This window comes from Falco biarmicus, chromosome 3 (assembly GCF_023638135.1).
Source record: "Falco biarmicus isolate bFalBia1 chromosome 3, bFalBia1.pri, whole genome shotgun sequence".
In the NCBI taxonomy this organism is placed as follows: domain Eukaryota; kingdom Metazoa; phylum Chordata; class Aves; order Falconiformes; family Falconidae; genus Falco; species Falco biarmicus.
This window is the reverse complement of record NC_079290.1, coordinates 75,747,336-75,766,845: the sequence shown is the minus strand read 5'-3', so window position 1 is coordinate 75,766,845 and position 19,510 is coordinate 75,747,336. Positions and strand designations below refer to the sequence as shown.

At 41.9% G+C, this 19,510-nt stretch overlaps 1 long non-coding RNA gene across 1 annotated transcript in view; it reads left to right on the top strand.

Annotated features, from left to right (window-relative positions):
* The first annotated feature begins 4,045 nt into the window (after nt 1-4,045).
* Nucleotides 4,046-19,510, top strand: part of LOC130145589 (uncharacterized) — an 81,820-nt gene continuing 66,355 nt past the window's right edge. The window contains exon 1 of the long non-coding RNA XR_008820614.1: nt 4,046-4,664. This is a non-coding gene — a long non-coding RNA (uncharacterized LOC130145589). The remainder of the gene's footprint in view (nt 4,665-19,510) is intronic.

Here is a 19,510-nt window from a genome sequence, read left to right as displayed (position 1 = left end):
GTGTATATTAAATGAGTGTTTTGACAGGCTCTGTGAAAAGTTTCCAAGAATGTTCATAAACTGTGAAGTGCCCATCACACCTGGGCATGACTCATGGACTTTACCATTCTCAGGTGAAGCAGACAAAAGCCTAGGTGAGAGGGTCAGCCAAAGGATCTCAAATGGAAAAAAAGAATAAATATATTTGAATTTGTGTGAAATAATATTATTTTAAAAATCTGCTTATTTGACTGAAATTAACTTTCTAAGTCACACTAATAAAAACAACATCTGTGTGTATTGCTAGCAAGGACAGAAAGACTGGCATCATGCCTCTTTCAGACATATCGTGAACATGCACCATTCAATTGATACTTGGTGATTCAGAAAGACTTTCTTCATTATGTCCCTACACAGGTAATGACAAAGAAGAGAAGAGAAAACAGAATATTTCAGTTGGAAGGGACCGACAATGATCTAGTCCAACTGTCTGAGCAATTCAGGGCTGACCAGAAGTTAAAAGTATGATATTAAGGGCAGTGTCCAAATGCCTCTTAAACACTGACAGGCTTGGGGCATCGATTGCATCTCTAGGAAGCCTGGTCCAATGTTTGAACACTCTCTCCATGAAGAAATGCTTCCTCATACCTAGTCTGAACCTCCCCTGATGCACCTTGGAACCATTCCCCCGTGTTCTCCCACTGGATCCCAGGGAGAAGAGCTCAGCATCTCCCTCTCCACATACCCTCCTCAGGGGACAGAGAACAATGAGGTCACCCCTCAGCTGCCTTTTCTCCAAACTAGACAAGCTCAGAGTCCTCAGCTGCTCCTCACAGGACATGCCTTCCAGCCCTTTCACCAGCTTTGTTGCCCTCCTCTGGGTGCATTCGGGTACTTTAACACCCTTCTTAAATGGTGGGGCCCAGAACTGCACACGGTGCTCAAGGTGAGGCCACACCAAAGGTTCACCTCAAGTTGGCTACAGCATGGCTTCGGGGGAACGGTACTAAGCAGCAATGGAGATCTGCAGACATCTCTGTTGGGCTGAGAGGGAAGCAAGTTGGTCTTCTTCAGCTGAGTCTACTCTGGAACAGGAATTTTAGAGATATCACTGGCAGACAAGGCTTCATGGTGACCTGGTTCATACCTTTCAACAGTATAAGGAAACTGAATGCATTACCCAAACCAAAATTTTTATATCTCCGCCTCAAAGATTACTTTGCTACTCTGTCAGCCTACATGATTTGCGTGTTTCATAGTGAACTGAACACAAAATATGTCTTCCTTTGAACTGCCTGAATGAAAACTGGAGAAAAGCTGCCCAGCATTAGTTGTTTGCAGCAACAGTGACACCCTGAAGCAATATACTGACCTGTGAGGAGTGGTTTTGTTTACGTTAGTTTAGATGCTCTGTCTTGTTCTCTCGGTAACCTTTCCGACTGCCTTTGGGTTTTGAGCAATTTAGACAATTATCTATAATGTATGTATACTGTTTTCTGGAAAAAAGGATTTATACAGGTGCTTTTTACATAATAAATATCTCTGATTTTAACCCTTGTCATTATTTCCTTCCATTTAAATGTATGTTCAAGCTGTAAAACGGACTGTTTCCCAGCATGCAAATGACTTGAGTGCCAAGTTCTGCTTGTAAATCAGATATCAAATATGCAGATCCTGTGACACGGCAACTGAAATGTACATTTAAAAAAGATATGCTGGCGTTTAAGCATTTTGTGTTGAGGTGTTCCTGAATACCACCAGTGTGTGTGCTTTTCATAATCCAACTGTAAAGCCATTCATCAAAGGGCTTTTTTTTTTTACTGGAGAAGTGGATTTAAAAATAATAGATCTGTGCAAATTTGGGAAAGTCAATAGGGCCACAGAATTCTAACTGACAGTAAAAACTGCCCTGCTATTGCTGGGTAGAGAGTGGCAATGGTGGTACTGGTGGGAACTGGTAATGGTCACAGCCTCGCACTGTGTGCTGGATGGACCTGTATTTTACAGTAAATTGGCAGTTTTGTAACAGTGCAAAATGATTCGTAACTATCAGAAACCAATGACAGTTCATGTAAATACATGTTAACTGAGATGCAGTTTCTTGAAAATGAACTGAAATTAAAGAAAATAATTGCTAACATAATGTATAAAACATTACCCTGACTTCAATGTATAAAACATTTCCATAACTTAGTTTTTGCAGAAATCACAGCTCTAAGCAGCACAGAGTTTATTTCCAATGTCCTTACTCCCCTTTGTGTGGCTTTGAATAATTTTGTATATATTTGATTTTTAAAAAACAGACGTGATCTAAACTCTTGGGTTCAGTCATTGGACTGCTGAACAATTTGCTTCACAGAAGAAACCAGAGAAGACAGGCAGAAGCTGAGCCTGCCACAGGACAGAAAAGGATCTTCTTCCTCTGACTCCTGTGAGAAGCTCACTAAAGGAACTACTTCTTATTTTATTTCTGCTTCATATGACAGGTTTGGAAAGCTCATCATTCCTCCAGTTCCTCTGCTGTAAACCCGTAGGAAGCACCTCTTCCTCTGGAAGAGGAAAAGGAGTTAAAAAACAGGATAATGAAATTGTTGTTTGGTTCTGAGAATGTCTTTTTTCTATTTAATGAATGAATAATTTAGCAAAGATGTTCCAGTTCCAATCAACACTTGGGTGCAAATTATTTTACCCACTCTATTTCAGAGTGACTGGGAAGCCAGAGCACAGAGATAACCGGCATGTTCTTGAGAGCCCAAGTGGGAGGGCTCCAGAGGTGGCTGCAAAACCAGAGCTACTCTTTAACTGGAGAATGAACACCCCTTGCCGTATTACACCCATGGTACGGTATCAGGCACTTGGGCCACCATGACGTGTTCAGCTGGGCTGCCTGCAGTCCCCACGTAGGCTGCTGGTTCCTGCACCGTCCTCCCTGTGCGTACCAAGACCAGTATTTAGACCAAACATTATGTACCTTGGTACCTCCACAATTCTCATTCCAGATAGAACTTCATCTACAGCCAGTTTATCAGTAAATGATACTAGTTTAAGTGCCTTTCTCAGCATCGGTGTACATAATGGAGCATATCCTTCTACTATTTACTATATGTACTCTGGCTTATCTCAGTGCAACAGTGATGCTGAAGCACAGCTTGTATACCACTGGCAAGCTGTGGATCCAACAGCTTGGCCTGCGTTTGCTCTCATCATTCATGGGACAATGCCAATTCAAAATCACAAGTCATAGACGTGTTTACTTACAATTGTTAATAGCACTGTAGATAGAAACAAAATATTTTTTAAAAGGTCATTTATTTCTCTGCACTTAAATTGTCCACTTTGTGACTTCTTTCAGTCTAGACAATGAGAATGTAAAAGGGTGTCCAAAGTTTTCCTATTTATCTGCTTAAAAACAACTTTTGCAGGATTTATTTTTAGTTGCAGAGTATTTCTGGGGGTGATAAGTCAGGTAAGAGCTTGCTTCCGTAACATCTAAACGTTTGCTGGATTGTCAGCTGTTTGAGACAAATGTGACCCTCGATAGTTCTCAACTATAGCACGCTGCGAGTGGCTTCCATTCGGATCGCAAAGGAACATCACCCGCCGGCGCCGCTCGCTGCTGCGTGACAGGCGAGGCTGGGTGCAGTTTTACTACTTTTAGTGAAAATAAGCGCCGTCCTCAGCCCCCCCCGCTTGCTGCTGCCGCTTTCCTCAATGACACCGAGCGACACGGGTGCCGCGGGCAGGCAGCACGCCCCGCGCACACCCGCCGGCCGCCTTTCAGCAGTGCCCCAGTACGGCTCCCCCGACCGAGCCCCCTGCCCGGGTGCCGGGGGGCGGCGCGCAGGCGGGGGCACGGCAGCCAGCAGGGCCGCCCGCGTCCCGCCGCCGGTGCCGCCCGCGTCCCCGGGAGCCCGCGCCGGCACCCCTCCCGCGCAGCCCGCGGGTCCCGCTCCGCGGCCCGTTCGGCAGCCGGCCGCCCCCCGCCGGTGCCGCCGCTGCCCCCCCCCCCCGCCCCGGCGGGAGTGCTGCCCGCGGGCGCGGCTCCCCGCCGCTGCCGTCCCGCCCCTGCCCCGGAGCGGCCCCGCGCCCCGGCCCGCAGCGGCGGGCGGCGGGGGGCGCCCGCGGGCGGCGGCGGGAGCGCGGGCGCGGGGGTGGCCGAGGAGCGGCGGCGGCGTGAACGCGGCTGCAGAGCCCCAGCGAGCCGCGGGAGCGGGAGCGCCGCGCCCGCCGCAGCCGCCGGAGCCGGGCGAGGAGCAGCCCGGCCGCCCGGAGCCGCCGGCAGAGGGTCGCGGCCGCGGCAGCCCCGCGGGGAGGCAGCCACGGCCCCTCGGCGAAACGCGACCCCCCCGCCCCGCCGCCTCCGCCCGCCCCCAGCGAAGAGAAACAAAACAAAACCCCGGGACCGCCACGCTCTCCCTCCTTCTCCGCTTGGCATTTGGTGGTGGTTTTTTTTTTTTTTTTTCTTTTTTTTTCTTTTTTTATTTTTTTCTTGGGGATTCTCCTCTCTCCTGCCAGACTGACTTGCACCTTCTTGATAATTTCTCTTCCCCTCGTTTTTTTATACTCTTCTCCCTGCTTTCAAACCCTCTGTCTGTCTGTTTCAATACTATCACAACCTCCGCTAAAAATAGATCTTTTTATATACCCTTCCTCCTCTCTGACCCCATCCAACACCCCTTGTTAAGGTGAGTTGTGTCTTTTCATCACTTTTTTCCTTGTGTGTTGGTTTTTTGGTTTTGTTTTTTTCTTTCCCCCCCTTGAAGGCAGGCTTTAGGGAGGAGGGGATGTGGAGGAGAGAATTTCGTGGGGAGTCAGGCATGTTTGCAAAGCCTTATTTTCCCTTCTGCAGCCTCAGCATCATTCCGGACTGCTCCCTTTTATCCCAAGGATGTAGCTAGCTGATGAAAGTGGGGAACTACTCTTCCTTAGCTCTGCATGCTTGGGAGCCACAGCAACAGCAGGAAAAAAACAAGCTCCTTTTCCCTTTGCCCCCCCCCACCCTCTCGGCCCCCCTTCTGTGTTTTGTTGGCGGTTTTTTGTTGGTTTTTTTTTTGTTTTTTTTGTGGGGTGGTTTTTGGTTGGGTGGGTGTTTTGTTTTGGTTTTTTTGGGGTGTGTGTGTGTTTTGGTTTGGTTTTGGGTTTTTTTTGGTTTTTGGTTTTTTTTGTGTGTGTGTGCTTGGTTTCTGTTTTTAAGCAATACACGGGGGACTGGAAAGAATTGCATGTGATGTCGGGGGAGCGCGTGTGTGTGCGTGCACGTGTGTCTTGAGTGTGTGTACACTCGTATGTATGTGTGAAGTGCATTTGTGTTTTGTGTTTATGGGATGATGAGTGATAAAGCTTCCAAAGAGCCACTGTATGTAGAGCGAGGAGCATGGCAGAAGCTGCTGATGGAGAAATCGGTCAGGGATGCAGGAAGGCTACAGACCTCTTCACAGAGTTCGGTCCCTTGTGCTCCAGGACATCTTTCCATAGATCATTACTGGCACCTTCATGGTGATGGCTCTCATTCCTCTCCTGGCTTCTTAGTAGAGGAATGCTGAGAGGGAAAACTTTAGGGCTAACGTGAATTGATAACGTTTCTTTTCCTCCAGCAGCCTGAGACAGTGTTATTCCAGGGATAAGTGGGGAAAATTGCATTGTGATCCAGAGCAAATGGATCATTTGCTGTCACATATTAGTGTTCAGTGAGAAAAAGAGAGATGAGACATTATTAGATTGGCCAGCCAGCAGAATTGTTGCAGCCCGGTTTGCTTCCCAATTCCAAAGTTGTTTTAGACTGTTTTTCTTTATTCAGCCTTTCAGCTAACTGTTCCCGTTGATGACAGAAATGTGTTTCTACAGTAAAACAGTCTATTATAAAATCTTCTGGGAAACGTTTTATTATTCAGAGGCAATCAAGTAATGTATCTGTTTCACGGATTTCACCCCAGTCTTTTAATGTGCTTTCAACTATGTATTTTACCTGTGTGTGAGGTTATATAGATTTTAGTTGCATTTTAACAAGGAGTTAAGGCGTAACTTCCAGGGTGCCATTTGCAAAGTGTCACTTAATATAAAGCAAAATAACAGCCCCTAGCTCTTTTCCATGGATTTTTCTCATCTTCCTTGTTTCAAAACAAGCTAGTGATCTTGCTTAAGAACTTGGAAGGAGAAGTGGCTTTGTAATGATACACGGTTTCAAATATTCAGAGCTGAAAATTATTACACTTGTCTGACGGTGAAACTTGAATTTGTTTATGAAATCTAGGGGATCCAAAGTACATGAAAGAGTACTTTGTATACATACTTTTCTAACAGGTTGAATCATTTTTGCATCTAAAAGTTTACAAATGCACTAAAAAGGTTGTGATCATCTGTGTTTGGAGGCCTTCATGCTGTACGGATACAGGAACATTAATGTTGCCTGTCTAGTTAATGCAATTCAAAATTAACCTATCTTTCCACATGCTGCGTAGATGACGTTCAACAAAAATGAGCAGTAATGGAAGTAGTCTTGCGCTATCAAGAGTCATTTCATCATTTCTTCTTCTTGTTAGCCTAAATTAAAATATTTTACACAAGTTTGCCTTGGGATTCTTTTTCTGCTGTTGCTGATTGATGTTGTGAAAGCAGGAAGCATGCCTTGAGTGAGTTGTGCTCTTCCTAATGCTTGATAGCAGTGAGGGGAGAAACACCTGATGTACTTTGTACAGCATCCCTGAAGGTATGCAGGACTGAGAAAAAGAGCTGGAAAACCAGTGCACTAGCAGTTTAAATAAATAAATAAGGGTGATGCATGTTAAGCTTGTCAGCTGCTGTTCTGCTCAACCCTGACTACTGGTTAAACACATTTCCTTGGTAAGCACTGCGATGTGATACATTTTTTCTGATTTGATAGTTTGCTGTTAAAATCACATGTGGCACAGGAGAGCTCTTGTTCTGCTGGCAAAAATCATGCCTTCTTGTTTTAATCCAGAGAAGGCTGAAATATCCCAAGTCCTACTGAAGTCACTAGGTGTTACTTGTATTCAGCACTCATCAGGATTTTTTACCTCATCATGTCAGATTTATGACATTTCCAAAGGATACAATTGCCGACAGATCTGTAATGTCTCATTTGTTTAGATTTTACATTGGGTGCATACTATATGTTTACAATTAAATATTTTCTTTTACACAGCAACACTAAAATATGTCGGGAAATTGAAAACTTTTAGCATTGTTGTTCTCATGGGCTTTTAAAGAGAATTCTCTTGGTATCCTTTAGCTGTTTGTGAAAGAGCAGCGTTCACAAGTCTGTGCACCAAGTTCCTTACACCAGTTGATTAGATGTTGACATTGTGGAAGGAAAAAAACCTCCACAGATGGAATATTTGTACAAAAAAAAAAAAAAAAAGCAAGTTGTGGTTTTTTTATTGTAACAACTGACAGACTAGAGTGCTTTCAGCTGGATATGAAAATGCTGAAACAAGGTTAATGTTGAGTTTGATCTGGTGATCGTTCCTATTGACACAAATGGCAGCACACCAATACTTAGGTTATTCTATAATGTACTAACCTAGATTAAAGGTACATTTAATTTAGGCTTGGATAAAACCTCAAACCTTGGATTTATTCACCTCTAAAGCCTTTTTTTTTTCCTTTTGAAACAAGCCTTACAAAGCTGTGAACTGCTATAAACAGAGTAATGGAGAGTGAGTTCAGAAGTCACTCTTTGTGGAGCTTATTGCTGTAAAAGTAAGGTGGGATTTCTCTCTACTGTTAGCCAGCTGAAATGATTTTCTTGTATTATTGGACTTTATTATTCTGCAATATCAATCTAAAATACTTTGTCCGAGGAATTTTTATTCTGTGGATGTGGTGTTTCCACAGATGAAGGACATGTGTAATTTGCATTCTCCTAAACTACAATTACCCATCAGTTTTGGTAGTGTTTTGTTGCAGGGTAAAATTGCTGTTTCATTTGGAGGAAGCTATATTGGTCCTGGATTTTCTTAATTTTTAAACAAAGAAAACAAAAACTTTTCACAGTGTTGCCTGGGGTTTTTGTGGATGGGGTGCTATCTATATCCTTGCAGAATGCAATCACAATATACATTAAAAAGCAGTAGTATAATCCATTGGAAAACAAATGAATCAATTTTTCTATGTAAATCTGTCTTTCTTTACTAGTCCTAAATGGTAGTCTGTGTGGGCTTCAATCTGAGAATATATTTGTAATTTTAAAGTGTTTCGATGAATGGGTTACTTTATGCAAAGCTGACTTTTATTTGCTTTTTGACTTCTAGAAATATACTTTTTGTAATAAAATAGATTATTTTTTTTTCTGCTGTACTTGCTCACACATAGAAGAAAATCAGTATTTCCTCCTGAGGACCATGTGTAACTAACTCTTCAGAGCCAGGTGCTGAACAGAGAGCTACAAGCAGTTGTTGTCCCAGTCTTGGTGAATGTGGATGATTGTCGGTGGTAACAAGTGCTTGGGCATGGCAGGGAGGGGGAGAACATGGCTCTTGTGAAAGCAAAGTATCTAACTATCTGGTGCTGGAGCAGCTGTGTGCTTCAGGGCTAAAGTAGCAAGTTACTTTCTCACCTTTAACGGTGTTAAACTTTTCTATCTTGCAGTTTGCATGCAGTCATCTGCTTGGTTTTCCCTTTGTATTAGAGCAGATATGGAAGACTTAATTACAGTCTGATAGTGCTGACACACCTCTCTGATGACAACTGTTTGTAAGAGGTCAAATGGAAAATCGTTGTGGATAGGAGTCTCCAGCGACAGAGATTCTTCTTTTTGGTACATTTTTTTTTTGCACCAGTTTTCCCTGGATTTACATCCAGCTATTATACCCTACTTGCCTGTGTAGGCTGGAGGCTGCTTTGTGTGGAGAAAGTGTTTGTAGGAAGGGGAAAAAGAATGTTATTTTTAATGTTGGACAACACAACGTAACAGCTCCACCAACTCCAACCAAATACAAGAATAGTTGTGGTGTTGTAGATAGAATATTCAGAAATTGCTTGATGCAAACACGAGATTTCATACTTCATGAGAGGAGACACATTTTTGAATGGAATTCAAATGCAATGCTCTTCTCAGAATGGGACTCAGTTTCAGTAAGTGTCCATGACCACTTCTGTCCTGCCGGATCTGTTTGGAGCAGCCCAGTTAATTCTTGGTGGGGCCAGTTTCTTCCATTCGATCCAGTACTGTAACTGAATGCTTGTAACTAGGTACCTATTCCAGTGCTGTAGTGGTATCAGTAACAAAATATAAGCATTGTTTATAGGGCAAAATATATAACACGCTATTGATTTCTGCTAATGGGCAATGCTTTTAACAGGGGGTGTGTGTGTGTATCCAGTGATTTTGATTATGAATCTCTTTACCTTGCAACATCCATGACTTTCTCATCTGTGTGTTAGATATATTTAAAGGCTGTAGACACTTCATAGGCTATAAGGAAGCAAAATGCTTATCTTTTGTAAATGATGATAAAGTCCTTAATTTGTTCTTTTAATTGTTTTTGGGGGGTGTGGATGGTTCAGCATGACACCTTCTGTGATTAAAATTTGTCTCGGTTTTCTTAAAAGTACTTACAAAAGGATTTATTATTGTTGATTTTGGGCATTCTCTTCTTCATGCATTTTAAAAAAAATGTTTAGTTTCATAACAAGATTTTAGGATAGGCCACTGAGGTGTGATGAGAACTTATCCCTCTTAATGACTGCTTGTTACAATACTTTCATTAATATAAATGACTTCTGTAGTGTCAAGGTCTTTTTGAAACTTACTGGCACTTTGCATTACAACAGTGTCTTTTATAATGAGTCATCTGGAACTCCCGTAAAGATTGGTTTGGGGTTTTTTTGATCTGCAGTGAAAGTATGAAAATTTTAAGCAAATCAAAGTGGTAGAGTTATTTGAGCTCCGGTAGAATAGAACAGCCAGGAATGTATAGTTCCCTTATCAGTCACACTGTTGCCATCTTTTCATCTGGGCGAGCTCAGTATAAAACAGCTACAGGCCAGCCCCAGTTTGGGGCAATGCCTTAAGGTTATGATGCTACTTTGGCGGTCTGGGTAGAGATACACCAGTACTCAGTGACAACATGGTGAAAGACAGGGAGCACCAGCTGGGAAGTAAATAGGGCCCTGAGGTGGGCTTAGAAAATCCCTCAAGAAAAACACAAAATATCTCTTTCTGGAGGAGAAGTCTGCACGTGGCCGTGATGTACTTCTAAGTTTCCTTGGAGTTCAGGGCTGTTTCTACACATGACAAAATCCCAGTGGTTTACCAGCAGTTCAGAATCCTAATGAAATGTATATAATCCTGCAGAGGCTGTAACAGGAGCAGAAAGGGAGAACTTCACAAGTGTAGTACTTATATTTAGATAAGAATGTGAATGGTTCCTTCTCCTGTTGTGAAACCAATGGAGAAGTATGTTCTGTTTCATTTACGTACCTTTTGAAAAGTTTTATACATTTTGACTTACAGTAATGAATGGGGAATGATTTAGACTAGAAAAATGTGGAAATTCAAAGTTAAGATTTATCTTGCACTTAACCATTACAGAGACATGGTGCAGCTCTGCCTAAGTGGCACTGAATGTGGGGTTTGTGTGATGCTTTCCCTAACTGTAAAATGGGATAGTATAGTTAAGGCTAAATTCAGCAATTTCTATTGGCATTAAATAGTTCCTTGACTTCAGTGGGATTGCTTGCCTAAGCAAGAGACTCAGAAACAGGCTCCTAGAACAGTGACAACAGGGAAGGTGTGAAGTATCATCATCATTACTATTATCTCAGAGAAGCTTATCTTGTATGTGTTGGCTCATGTTCCAGGCAGTCTGCATCCCTAGACCAAAATTCCTTGGCACTTTCACTTCATTTCAGCAACGCATCACTGCTTGATTCTGTGACAGGATGAAATAAATTAAAAGTCCTTTCTAAAATCTGAGATCTAAATAAAGAACTGTTAAATATAGGAACATTTAAAATATATTAATTGTATACAGTAGTTTAAATATAATGTTTTAGCTGTATGTTTCTGGATGTCCATCTACGTGCAAGAAATTATTTTGTCTATATTTGGATTTTTATCTGATTTAAAAATACTTTTTGAATTCTAGAAGCAGATAAATATTTCATAGGTAATTCTTTGCATGTCAGATATGAGACAATGCTGAGACACTGGAACAGGTTTCCCAGAGAAGCTGTGGCTGCCCCATCCCTGGCAGTGTTCAAGGCCAGGCTGGATGGGGCTTTGAGCAACCTGGTCTAGTGGAAGGTGCGCCTGCCTGTGGCAGTGGGGTTGGAACTGGACGATCTTTAAAGGTCCCTTCCAACCCAAATCAGTCTATGATTCTATGCTATAGACATCAACTAATTAGCCATCAAAGCAACCCCACCTTGGGTTTTGTAGTACATAGCTAAATTTTTTAAGCAGCAGTAATAGTAAAATAAGAGACCAGGAGAGGATAATTTATTTTCCTTCTCTTTTTATAGTTGGCTTTCAGTGGTAATGTGGGGTAGTAACTAGAAAAGAATTGTAGCTCTGACTTTTCCTAGCCACCAGCTTAGTTTTAAGACTCCTTATTCTTTTTGAGTGGGCATCAGTGTTAGTATTAGCATTTGGGATTGGCAGGAGTCCCCTGCCTGGCAGTACGGAAGAATCTGGGAAGGGGAGAATTCTGTGATTCTTTCAAGTCTGAAGGTAAAATCTGCAGCGCCATATGGATAATATCAGATCATCCACTCCTCTGAGATCTTTCCAGTGTGTATTGCAAAGACAAGCTGAGGCTAGATCTTGAAGGCCAAAATCTTAAAAGCAACTCCTAAATTTGCAGTCTCACTCAGATTTTGCTTGTTTGTAGCACCTGTATGTGCACCCTAGAGACGTAAGCAATGGCAGGTGGAATCAGGGATAGTAAAGAAGCTGGAATCAAGGAAAGGATTTAGCAAAAGGGTAACAAAGGCCATTTATAAGCAAAAATGTGAAAAGGTTAAGTGTGGGGGAGTCCTTAAGAGAGAGGATGGAAGAGGGAAAGGTATTGCACAGAGGTGGAATTAATAAGATTTAACAAAATGTGAGAGAGAAAAAGCACAAGACAGATGTCAGAGATGGAGGCTGGATTGGGAGAAAAACAGCACAACTAATGGTAGAAGGCAAAAAGACAGGCTAAAAGGGAGCTGTATACACTATCAATTTAAAGTGTAGTTTCAAGATCAGCTTCAGTTGAGCAAAATTCCAGCTGCTTCTGCAAAAGGAGTCCTGAACACTCCTTCATTCCTCCAAATTATGTGCTGCAACTGCTAATATGAAAAAAGAAAAAATCATCCCAATCCAATCCTTGATCCAGCTGACTAACTGCTCATATTAACGCCACTGCTGCCTCAAGGCAAAGAGGTAGGGGGGAGGGCATAGGAAAGGGCAGCATAAAATTGACTTACACTGATGACAGATATGTGCTCTTGGTCAGAAAGTCCTGGTGAGGTTCTGAGTTAGAAATTATTTAGAAGAGAGGCTGGCTAGGAAGACTTGGAGTAGTTAGACAAAGAAAGGAAGAAGCCACCTGGGACAGTATTTATAGCAAGCAGCTTAGACGGCTGAATGCAAAGGAAAAAAGATGCTCAAAACACTTAGGCAAAATCAAGCATTTAAAAGTTACAGAAAGCTGGTATTTATCTTGCCTGTGCATTTAATTCAGCATCCGTAGTCATGCCTGCTGATGCAGTCTTTAATTATGTGATCAAGTGGGGCTTTTTTCCCTCAGGACAGCTTGCAGAAAGGTAGGGGGGCAGAGGCTCCAGCAGTACTATACCCCTCCCAAGTACCTACCCTGTCCCTCGTGATCCCTGTTGAACAGAGCAGTGCCTGTGACTTGGGGCTTATTTCACCTCATTGGATCATGAATGACAAAATCCAGCTCTCAGCAGTCCCACCAGTAGCTTCACGCTTCCCTCTCACACCCTTCCTGTGCATCTCCTTCATGGGCGCCAGCATATTTCATACTGACCTGTACTGCTGTTTATTAATCCGGTATTTATGGATCCCAAAGAAAACATCTTTCTGCCTCTTTTTGCCTCATAGCTGCACCTGCAATGTGCTATACATGTGCAGCATGTGTTAAGCTTACTTTTAAATGGTAATACATGCTTCAGGTTTCTCTTGGAATAAGAAACAATATAGAAAAATAAAAAGAAATTCAGAATAAAATGCCTTCAGAGAAAAGGAGGCAAAGGTTAGAATATGTTTTGTAATAAATGAAATATAAAGCACTTAGGTCTTATTGGCTATATTTTAAATGATTTTTAAAAAATATTAGATAATGCACAAATACACACACACGCATGCAAAACTGCATTATGGATTCCACTCTTTGAAGGGAAGGGTTGAAAAAGAACAGTTTACCCAGCACTGTGAGAAATAAGATGCTGGCAGATGATGTCACACTGTCTAGACTAGAATAAAAGATGTATTTTTAAAAATCTTAGCTAACTTATTTAAATAAATATTTTAAAATTCTAAGGAATCACAGTGCTAGCTGATGGCCTTAGATTTTACTTTGATCATGTTCTATGGGTTCTGGTGTCTTTTCATAACATACTTTTAAAATGCTGCTTTTTCTTTCTTTAAGCATACCTATAGAGAATCATGTACTCGCAAGAAGGTATGACTGATTCTTCTGCGTTACCCAGTTCAGTCCCTTGCTCTTGCAGCTAGAGATATCATATAATTCATTTCATGTACTAATGAAACGCCTTCTTACAACTGTTTAGAGATTTTCTTATTTCCCATACCATTTGGAGGCTGTCTCAGTATTCTGGTTTCTTTTCCCCTTAAATATGTTTGTGGCTCACTTATATTACATTGCTCTTGGTCTAATCTTGTATTTGAGCTTCAGCGGCCTTTTCTGTACAGTGTTTACTGCCCCAAAGTATGGAGCGCCTGCTCGCTGTCTTCCTGTGCTAGGCTTAAAAAGCAAAGTTCTTGTGTGACAGAGTTCAGCTCTGGTGAGGACTCCTGAATTCTTGTGGAGGATAAACAATGGTGTAAAGTTAGACACAATAGGGTTCTGGTCATGCTTCTCATTCATGTGATGAGAAATCTTAAAGCAGTCTTCAGTATTGACCTTCAGAGAGTGAGCAATGTGTCCAGTGCCTTACCCACATTTCTGTTTGGGAGTAGGTTTAATCTTCCAGCGCATAGTGTTCTGTGGGGTATTTGCAGACTCATTCTCATTTGGCTTAGTTCTGGTTCCTTACTATAAATAGTTACAGTAAGACATAAGGAACCTTTGTTTATAGTTTGGAAAAAAAAAATAATCCTGTTTCTCCTTTGCTTTAAATTTCAGTTAGTGAGAGATTAACGTTTAAACAGATAAAATATTCTAAGTGTTAATCTTTCAAATAGGAGGTAGACATTATGTTCTAAGCAAAAATATTTTCAAATCAGGCTACCTCACAGTCCTAATCAGGAATGCATTGGATTTCATTTGGAATTACCACTTGTATGTCATTTGGGAAGCTGGAAATTAGTAAGTTTGGATTCTGGAGTCATTTTCTAATTTTAAAATTATTTGGAAAAGGAACACGTACATTTAATTTTTGTTCCTTGAAGTATAATGTAAGCAGAGGACAGGACATACAAGTGACAGGCCTTTTTATGTTTCAAGAATTTATTTGAAACGGCTTTATTTTGAAAAATGAAGGGCATCAACATAGATGTGGCCTCACCTTGAGTAATGTGTGCAGTTCTGGGCCTCACAATTAAAGCAGGGTGTTAAAGTACTCAAATGCATCCAGAGGAGGTCAACAAAGCTGGTGGATTCAGTATCTATGTAGGGTAATAGGCTGCCAGTGTGTGCATGCACAAAGGATGGGGCTGGGGAGAATCCTGGTGTAGAGGAATGAAGCTGGGTTAGTTAGCATTGATAATACACAACTGTGGGCTGGCTTCAGGGGTGGCGGGTTGCCTGATGTAGATAAGGTGCAGCTGTGGCTGGTTCTGTTAAGGGGTTGGGCAGCCAAGGAAGAGGGAGCAGCTGAGGAAGAAGCAGAGAGGGAGAGAGGGGGAGGGAGAAGGGGAGGGAGAAGGAGAGGGAGGGAGGGAGAGAGAGAACACATGCCCCAGATGAGGCAGGCGAGGAGAAGGTAGCAGAGGGACTGGCATGAAAAGTAGGGTGGTATGTGGTGGTAAAAGACCTTGTTGCAGCTGGCCAGTTGGAGAGTGCTGCAACATCCTGGAATCCTTTGCACTAACTCTATTCAGAAAACTAGAATGTTTATGGTGGCTGAGAAGAATGCAGCAATGCACGCAGAAATGTTGTTTATGTTGGTCTTATTTACAAAAATCAGCAACACTTTTTTTATTTACAAATTGAACTATTGATCTGGCAAAAAAGAAAAAAAAAGATATGTCATGGCGGCGTGTGGCCTGTTTTGCTAGGATGCTTTATGTGCTTTTTTGATTTTTCCAATTATTTTTCCACACTGTTGCTATGGTAAGAATCAGCACATCAGGGAGAGGGATCATAACAAATAAGATCATAACAAATAACCTGTTAGAGCTTTGCATTTTGTTAATTCTACTAAAGCCCTGTCAAAAAAGTTTTCAAACTGTGGGTGACATCTCTCTTGTTATTCATGGTCTACTTCTGCATGGACAAAAGAAATCATGAAAGGCAACCTTTTTATCAATAAGGTTGTATTAATTAAGAACAAATTCTCACCTCCCTTAGAAAATTTTACATGTTCCATAAATCAGGAGGGAAAATATAAAGAAAAGAGACGGAAGTGAATGTGATGGCGTAATGGCAATGAAGCTAAGAAAAGCATAATTAGAGATTTCCAGCTTTTGCAAGGGGACAGGGAGAGAGAATGTAGCCCAAGGTTTATTCACTTAAACTTTTAGGAATCGAGTCATGATAAAAATGGGATGAGTACAAAAACTTGGAAATACCAGCTGTGGCCTGTAATGGCATGCCAAGCTCCTACATGGTAAAGACTGATCAAAATATTGGAGTCTTGAAAAACAGGTGGCCTCTTCAGATGGTTCCAGACCTAATTGCTGCAACTCCATTACCAAGAGTACTTGTGTACCACAGCCTGCTAAACAGGGATCCTGTTGAAGAGAGTTTTGAATTTACTGAGCAGAAGTGACCTATGTTTCAAAATGTGGTAAGCTAAGCTTATCACATGAGATGAAGCTCTACTTGGTACACTTTTTCAATAGTAGCTGTAGTTACAGATTGATTATATGCATGAGAAGAGGTGGAGAGGGGATTGGAGGCTACAAGTTTGCCCAAGTAGCTGAAGCCACAGGAGATGACAGGCAGTGGGTCTGCTGGAAGATTGAGACATCAAAGAGAGTCCTTATTCAGTGTTAGAAGAGAGTGGGTTTGCCACACGACAAGGCTAACTCCCATTCCTGCAGCAGGATGGTGGGGGAACAATTTTCAGATGACTGCTGGTCCTTTCCCGAGTTACAGGCTTTGAACGCAGGAGACTCCAGCCTGACCTCTGTCCATTAGATAGCCAGCACTAGGGAGATCAGCCAAGAGAGTTTAGTGCAAATTTAATGTTTCTCACCACAAACTTGAGGGTTTTTTTTTTTATATAAATGGTCTCATCGATCCAGATGTTGCTTGTTCTAAACTGTCAACTAAATGCCATGTAGAAGAGTAGCTCTATAATATTAAACCATTTAAAATGGGAAGTATCAAAAAATGTTTAGTCAGAGGTTTACTTAATTCTTCAGGTTACAATGACTTCAGTTATTTTTGAAGCAGGCAGCTCCTCAGCTGCAAAGTCAGTGGCCTCATGCCGAGCCCAGCATCCCTTTGGAATCCTGCAGAGTTTGCATTGCAATAGTGTTTCCAGTGTTTTAGCAATGTGGCAGGCTTGCCTTCAAATGTCCTGGCTGCGGTTTGCTTACAGTAACCTTGTTGTTCAGACTGACCTACGTGTTTCAAGAGTAAGCTTTCTGCTGTTTAGCCTGCTTAATGTTTTGATCCAATGTACCATATTTCACTTGCAGGCTGGTTTGCAAACTTCCCAAACAGCAAAGTCACAGTGAAGGTGCCTCCTTGGCAAAAGAGGGACTGTATTCCTCCTGAGGGATGCTGCTGAAGGCCAGCAATCCTGGCTGTCCTGCATTTGGATGGTCCTCCCGCCTGCTAGCAGAAGTGCTTTCACATAGTGTGAAGACAGTGGAGTGCAATAATAACTGGAGTGAGGAGGCAGGGGGATCAGCTGGCTGAAAACTTAGGCCTCCTGGAAAATCCCCCTCTAACATGTTTCTGTCAATATTAAAGAGGATTTTATGCCAGGGACCTCTCTGAAAATCCTGCTAACCTTCTGTCTTTGTTGGTGTTAGACGTGGATATTTTAAATCACTGTGCAGAATTACTGTGATATTTAGACTTTTTCTGAAAGGCTGGTGGCAGTCTGCTTCTTGCCTTCCCCCTCTTGTCTCCGGTAACTCTTGTGTCTGTCTGCTGATATCAACCACATCTGCCGTGGGGCTGAAAAGCTCAGAATTCAAGCCAGTTCCTAGATGTTTCATCCAAATACGTGCCCGGGCAGATGAGGAGGCCGCTGGCGCCAAGGAGGATGCCACAGGTTGCCTGTGGTGGGCTCCAAGCGTGCCTTTGTCACACTCCAACCGCAGCAGTCGGTCAGTGGCTGGACCTTCTTAGACAACTAAGGTACTTGAAATCAACACACATTTGTAGAAAATGAGGCTTCTTTCATGCCCTCTCTCTAATGCTTTTGTTCATAACCCTGACATATGATAACTACCCACATCTCTCATGGCTACTCTTGGCATTTAGGGGTGCTTGGCACTACGCAGACCTTTGTTTTCTACTGCAACTTTTGTTGGAATTGTGTTAATTTTCACTGTTGTTACGGATGTTGGTGCATTTTGAATAGACATATATTTCACTAAATAGTTTATTTAAAATGCCTCTTTGAGAAGAGTGCTATTGTGAGATTTAAAATGTGGAAGGTCTGAATGAAAAGCAACGTTGTTCTTTGTAGCCCTGTTTTGAGGGTGTCTTCTGACACATGAAACTTTCATTATACTTTAATTATTGATAGGAAGCATTTTCTTACTAGCATAGCACTTAAAACACAGTGAAATCACTTTTCAGGAGAAATTACAGCAAGCAATTTCTGGATGAGTTTCAGTTTTGCAAATTGCATAGGGTTTTTTTCCTTTGTTTTTTCTTACTACCCCATAAATTAAAGCACAAATGATAAGCAAGATCGTTATGCTGTCATGAATCACTCAAGTTCTAATGGCCTAATGCACTAAGCCTTAATTAGTAATATTGTATTTTTAAAGACAATATTGTGAATGAAATCTGAACATGCACTGTTTTATAACTGGGCTTCCCAGAAGATTTTAAATGGATTCCTCTTCTTAGTATGTTTTTAAATAATTGATACGGCCACTTCAGGCCCTTAGTAGACAAACGAATTATTGGCTGCTAGTGACAAAATTTGGTTTGGGCATAATAACTTCACAGAGACATGGTACTGCATACATCTGCTGCTCTAATTAGAAAGTTTGCCTAGGGTGCTTGTTTCAGAAAGAGTGGCAAAGAATAGTGCTGCACAATCTGTTGTAACAGAGTGATTCCTGCAAAATGTGATTTATACACAATTTCTGGTTAATGCTTTAACTTCTTCTGGAACACTCAGATGACATTTCAACAAAATTTATACAAGCAGTGCTCTGTTGGCCTTACCTGCATGGGCTGCCAGCTTGGAAATGGCACTGTTCTATGCTAGATTTAGGGCCCGCAAATGCGTTGGCCTGTGGTGAAAAGACCATTGCTGTTGTGTCCTACAGAAGTCTGCTAACAGGCTCTTGAGTCGCTTCAGCCACAGAGAACAAGTCAGCAATTGCGGTTTGTTGGTGCTGTGTCACTTTACTCCAGATGGGCTTTCAATTTCTGCTTTTTTACATAGGCAGTGAAAATCAGGGGTAACAGCATAAAAGAAGTTTTGGTAGTCCAGTGACAGCCACACATTTTCTGGGGGAAACTTGTTAACCTAGGGCTGAAAGCAGTTGCTGTGGGATGATGATCAAGAGCATCTCATCTAATCAGGGTGCATACAGCACTTGAAACCAAGCCCTTCTTACCAAAGCAGCTGTATCTCATCCAGTTGAACATCATTCAGGTCAAAATAAATAGCTGTGGTTAGGGGGAGAATTAATCAGAAGTATACAAGTAAAGAGTGGCTTTTGCTTGCTTGTGGACTTTAATTTACCAATTCACCGAATATTTCCTGGGAATGTATCAGTTTCAACAAATGCCTGTTTTTAAACACACAGCAGGAGTTTGTTGTCATGGAACTATAATTTATTGCAACTTTCTGGAGAAACCTGGTAGGTTTGGTGGAGAGTATAGACAGCCAGGTCCTGTTCTTCTTAGACCTCATTTAAGTTAATAATTCCAGTACAAGGCACTTTAAGGGCACTGGAAATAAAGCAAAGTAGAGTTTGATTTAAAGGAAAAGAATTATGCCAGAAATGTTTATG